This window comes from Strongylocentrotus purpuratus, unplaced genomic scaffold, assembly GCF_000002235.5.
Source record: "Strongylocentrotus purpuratus isolate Spur 01 unplaced genomic scaffold, Spur_5.0 spur5_scaffold_9, whole genome shotgun sequence".
Taxonomy (NCBI): domain Eukaryota; kingdom Metazoa; phylum Echinodermata; class Echinoidea; order Camarodonta; family Strongylocentrotidae; genus Strongylocentrotus; species Strongylocentrotus purpuratus.
This window is the reverse complement of record NW_022145615.1, coordinates 17,183,588-17,189,806: the sequence shown is the minus strand read 5'-3', so window position 1 is coordinate 17,189,806 and position 6,219 is coordinate 17,183,588.

Sequence of the window (6,219 nt, the reverse complement as noted above, 5' to 3'; positions counted from 1 at the left end):
TGACGTTCGGGGGATCTAAGACACCCAACTCCTCTTCAATTTTCTCCACCTCCTCCTCTTCGTTTTCCTCCTCATCTTCGACATCGGCGAGTAATTCCTCAACCAGATTATCTTTTTGAGCAGCCACTGCTGCTAAGGCCCCCCTAAGCCCCTGCAAGAATTGCTGTTTCCCCGAGTTGATTGCATCCATGGCGTCGGCTGCCCGAATTCCCTCCGCCCACGCTCCCCGGGATGAGATGATGGCGAGTGCCGCTACGAGAAAGCCGCCGACCAGCAGCCATTTTGGAGTAGACACAGCCATGGCTTTAAGACGTGGTTACTGCACTGTCCTCTATAAGCGTGGCTAGCTAGACAGATAGGCTCTCTGCACAATCAGAGTCCTTCTGCACAAAGCAACGAACGGATTGCCTGGTCAGATGACCTCCTTAGTGATGCGTTCCTCGTTCTCCTCCCTCTTATCACAGATGAACTCTCAAAAACAGATGGAAAACGCCAATTTCCTTACGAGATGTCCAAACCGGCGCTAACCAACGCGTAAACCTTCGGGTCGTTTGTCATGTGCGTGTGATGATTTTGGTAGATGTAATTTTGAGAAAGAATGACAAATTAGAGAAAGAGCAAAACGCCACAGCGATCATGTACGAGTGATATTCAGTAAACAACTCGGCATCTAATGAAGATGGCTTTTCTCTTTGACTGAGCTGAGGGGATCGTCTGCGCACAGCGAATAGCGGGCGAACGATCGGTTGTAGTCTTACAATTCAGACAGGACTGTGAACAAAATTGATGCACTGTCTAAAAGAGGAAATGATTTATGAGGCGGTTGGGTACGATTCTTGGAAAAGAGGTAGTCAAACGGGGATTCTATTCCCCATTGACATGGGGTTCATGCATGTGGGTCATTTCTTTGGTTAAAAGGGGTCAAATGGGGCCCCGAACATACCTTGTGGAGTACCTCAGCAGACGCGGCCGGCATTGATTTCCTCCAAGGAATATTTTATCTCTGTCAGTTGAGAATCGTTTATATCTTTCAAATACAAAAGGAGGGGGGGGGGGGTATATTTCGGAACGTACTTTCCATGTCATTAATTCGAGACTTGAATTCTATCTTTTAAAAATAATTTTAGTGCAATGGAAATGATGTGATTAATTAATATTCCGTTTGTTTAAACATTATTATATAACGTCTCTATAGGTTTCTAAAGAGCTTTGTAGATAATTTTCTCCAGTGCTATCTATCTCCGTAGCTCCAGATTCTTAAATGAACAGTGGCGGAATACCCATCCCCTCTCAGAATGGGCGCCATGCATTTTTTTACAAGTTGCATGCATTTCCTCAGGCGTTGAAAGAGGGACAGGAGAGGAGTGAGGGAGGGGTGACATACCGCTCTATTACGATTGGTTATGCACGAACTAACCTACTTACAAAATCAAAGAGCGTTTACATGACTTCATAGACTTGAGACATACAACATTCACCAATCAACAAAAAAGGGTCTGCACAACTACACTAGGTCAAGCCACTCGAACAGGTCGTCGCGATGACGTCACTCCTCATCCGCAAGGCACGATCATATTGCAGCGGGCATAATGATGCATGGGGCTCGGTGGAAAATCGGATGTGTGGAAAATTAATCGGGCTGAGTTATTTTGGGCAAGCAAGTAGGTGGCTAAGCTATATCCATGTTCCAGATGAATAAGGAAATGAAATAGGGGACGAATCTGCCATTATCGGTGCTCAGCCTATAAGCCAATTCTCGCTGACAGAATTAAAGTGCTCAATATAGAAAGACAAAATACTTTGACAACATTGAAATACATTGGAATCTTTTGAAAGGCTTATTGGAAGGACAATTTGTCACGTTCAATAACAAGATGTAAAGGTTTATGACTCGGTTTTACAGAAAGAGCAGTTGGGAGAGTCTTTTATTTTTATAGAAAATCACTCAGTGCCATTGCATTATGGAAAAGTTCAACATAAAATGACGGAATACGAGCATAAATTATTGAGCTGTTAATATTACTCATATTCAAAACTTTATCACATTTTACATAATTTAGATAAGAGAGGTCATTCCAAAACGATATACACTTTTCAGGGATACAATTTTACCGTCATTATGTTGGAAGAAAATTTCTGCGTTTTTCTCAGCTTATCAATATTATTATCAGAGATTACATCTTGGTTATGTTCTAAAATGATATATCAAGCCATTGTGGGGGATTTTCATCACATTTCTTTCTCCTCATTAACGTTGACATTACAATCGAGTACAATTTTTGTTTAAAGTTTGCTATCAGGATGGGGAGGGTTAAGCCTCGGTCACAAATGCCATTACGTACTGCTACGAACGCCGTACGAACGATTTTCAGACAATGGAAATTCGGGAAGACAATGGAAAAACAGGGAGATTCGTACGAAGTTATCGTTCGTACGAACCTTTGTGACTGTAGTATTAAGTAGGTCACTTACATAAATGATTCCTATGACTAACCAGTCTCCATATACAAATAATTGATTCGTATTGGATCTTATCATTGCTACTAAACTATTTAGGCCTACATTGAAAAGAATCTACTGTGGAGTATTTCAATTCAAATTCATCTTTCTTGATGGTTTGATGGTTTGTTTTTACCTGACTGCTAAGAGAGCATGTGTTTGCTTGTAAGTAAGCAACCATGGGACCGACGAATTTAAGTCCTCTCGGAGGGACTTGGTAATGAGGAGTAATGCCTTGTAGAAGGAATTTTAAAAGCATTCTCTCTTAAAGGTACTATGTCCCATTTGCAGGCCAAAAAATGAAAAAGTTAAATTCCAACTGCATTTGAAAGATAATACTAATTTAGAACTTCCCTAAAAATGGTGGGGCTTGAAAATATCTACAAGTGGGAAAATAACGACTATTAGTTGTCAAATCGACTTTAGGGCTACAGAGCCCAAAAGTAATAGTCTTGATTTTCAGACAATTGTACCGAATGGTCATACGTTTTATGCTGCGCAAAGATTCAATCAGTTTAATCTTGACCATCACAAGAAGTGGGTTATTGATGTAGACAAATGCTTATGTACCCTTTACAACTCTTTTCATGTATGTTATTACCAAAGAAGAAAAAAGCCAGTCAGTCACTCAATAGTGTCTGACAGTGAAGTCTAGCAAGTAAACGGGTTTCCTTGCATAATTCGAATATGAGGACACTGCTAACGTTTAAATTTCACAGATAGGACATACATGACATATTCATAATTCCTGCAAAGTTCTACAGAATTTGAGGTTGGCTGCAAAAGGGACATAGTATCTTTAATATATACCACGTTTTAATTGAGTCAGCTCATTGAGTTGAGGTCATCTTATTAGAACAGTTTTAGGGACGTGAGAGCCTTCCATGAAATATCACTTATACATCAAAACTTATCCAAGTCAGAAATATGTAATATGTGATTTCACAGGCAATCCGAATTCTGGTCGTTTAGAAGTTTAACCTATGACATTTTTGGTAAAAAAACAGGGGTCAATCACTGTTATTGGATAAAGCACACATAGAAAAATCATTATATTTTTAGAACTACTGAAATATGATTATACGAATCAGTATTATAACTCCTCTACCCATTATAAAGTCTAGTACTGTCGTCATTAATACGATGTTCCGCGACCACCTACCGTGCACGTGACATTCACGAAATCTAATAAACCACGTCATTAGGTAACCGAGCTCGTCTTCCTCCCCGCAGCTGTGCAATCGAAATGACTTTCAAACAGCATTCGGTGAAAGCATCCGTGTCACGAAAACAATATTCATGTTTTTTGTTCGCACCCCACCTCCTTCTAGACTCATTCACACTTTTTGATTTAGATTGTATGATAATTATCATCTTATAATTCCTTGTAACTTAATTAAGAATAGATTTTGATCAAATGTGTTTTGTTGTGTAAAGAAAAATAACATGTAATAATAATAATAATAATAATAATAGTGGGTTCTTGTATAGCGCTTATGTCTGTCAGACTTGGCACTCCTGGCGCTCCTGACTCTTGCATAATTATTTTTGTATACTTTGTACAGTGTTGTTTGTAATTTATTTATTGTATATAATTTACATTGGTTTTGTTGAAAATGGAAATAAAATTTGAACTTTGAACTTGAACTTCCAGATATGACGATCATACATCCTCGTCTTTGAATCGGCTACAACACATGAAACTGACGACTATGGACAACTTTTTAAATATGTTTTCTTCTTTGGAGGGGGGAGGGGGGTGGATTGTCAGACAAATAGGAAGTAATTATTTGTATCACTGAGCAATGAGATCGCTAGAGTTGCAAATTGCATGCAGACTATTAAAATGCTCGTCCAGATTTGACACGGCGATTTTTTAATGATGAACTGTTATACGCTTCACATATCTTATAACACAGAGCTGAGTAAAAACACATTTTTTAATATAGTTGCCATTTTTTTTCTCTCTTTTTTTCCCCGGTGTTTTACCGCGCCATAATCTCAACAGCCTTAAATCTTCAGGAATTGAAAAGGCGCCGCATTCGAATGGCTATTGGTACTTTCAATATAGCATGCAAACAACAGCTCTAGAGCTTCTGAATATTGTTGCTTCATATTACTATGCTTCTAAATTGTTCTCACGCATGGGTGAATACTGCAAGATATTTGATTCCATATTTCATTGCATTCTAGCAAAACATTATGACTATACCTTTACTGTGGCTTGAGGTTTATTCAATATAACACCACTTTTACCATTTTGATGACGTTGTTGCTGGTATAGCTTGAATATTTGCTATGTCCGATATTTTCTTCCCTATTCATCGAGAGTAATATATGATCAATCTCATTACGGTGGTCTGCTGTCTGTCAGAGTGATTACTATAGTGATGTTATGACTATTTGTCATAAAAATAATTATGATGATAATAATAGCAATGACAATAAAAAATAATTAAAACAGATAAATAATAATAATAATAACAAATAACAATATTGATGATAAAAAATAATTATTGAAAATACTACTACTACTACTACTACTACTACTACTACTACTACTACTACTACTACTACTGCTACTACTACTACTACTATTACTACTACTACTACTACTACTACTACTACTACTACTACTAGTACTCCAATTACTAATAATGATAATATTAAGTTTGTCTTATGTACCCCGAGTGTAGCCACATCAGTATTGACACTGCTTTTCCTGCTGGCCCTGCAACCATTATTACCTGCGCAATTGCCAGGTAATCATTTACACCTGGGTGGGGAGCGACAAATGTGGATTAATGTCTTGCCAAAGGACGTTAGTGCCGGGCTGGGATTCGGTTGTCACTGTTTTTATGACAATGTCCATTCCGAAGAGGCGCAGCACATTTTTTCTTCTTTTGTCTAGGGGAGGGGGAGGGGTCCTTTGGAAAGTATGGGGGAGCAAATATCCCCAGCCCCCTTAACATCCACAACTGAACACCACTCTGTCTGTAAGCTATTAAAACAAAAGTGATATTCTATACTATTTTGCAATGTTTTTTCCACGCATTATAATGTTTGTCATCAGTTTCATGAGATTATTATTTCAAATGAAAGGACACTTGAACTGATATCAAATGTGGTTTGATGCATTGCCTTAATACACTGGGGATTATTATTCCTCCGTTCGTAACATCAAATTGAAGGTTTTCGTAATTTGTAGTAAAATGCGATTGATTTTCACCTTATTTATAGCCCATGCATTCGCAATCTCCCTGGTGTGGTGTTATGTGTCTGTGAATGAATTGCAGTGCCGCATTATGCAAGGTCTTAATCGCCTCTGGTTAAAAAAATGCTCAACATTTCCTCTCAAGAGAACCTATGGGACAAAAGAACGAGTATCATCCTCTTATCCTACCCAACACCATATCTCGCTTCTCAGTGGCGGATCCAGGTTTCTCTGGTGGGGGGGGGGGGGGGGGGCACAGTCTAAAATTCCTGTGATAAGAAGCAATAAAAGATAATCTTCTTTGTGATGCGCCTGTTTTTCTCTGACAAGCAAAAGTAATTGAATAAATAAATAATGAGAATAATTATAGATAATAGAAACAAGACATATTAGCCCGTTTCATCCTCCCTTTTCTTGTGGCGGGGTGGAGGGGAAGGGGCCGGGGGACGTATCCTTCCCGTGCCTCCTTTAACCCGCCACTGCCTCTCTGTCCACCATTCTCCCTC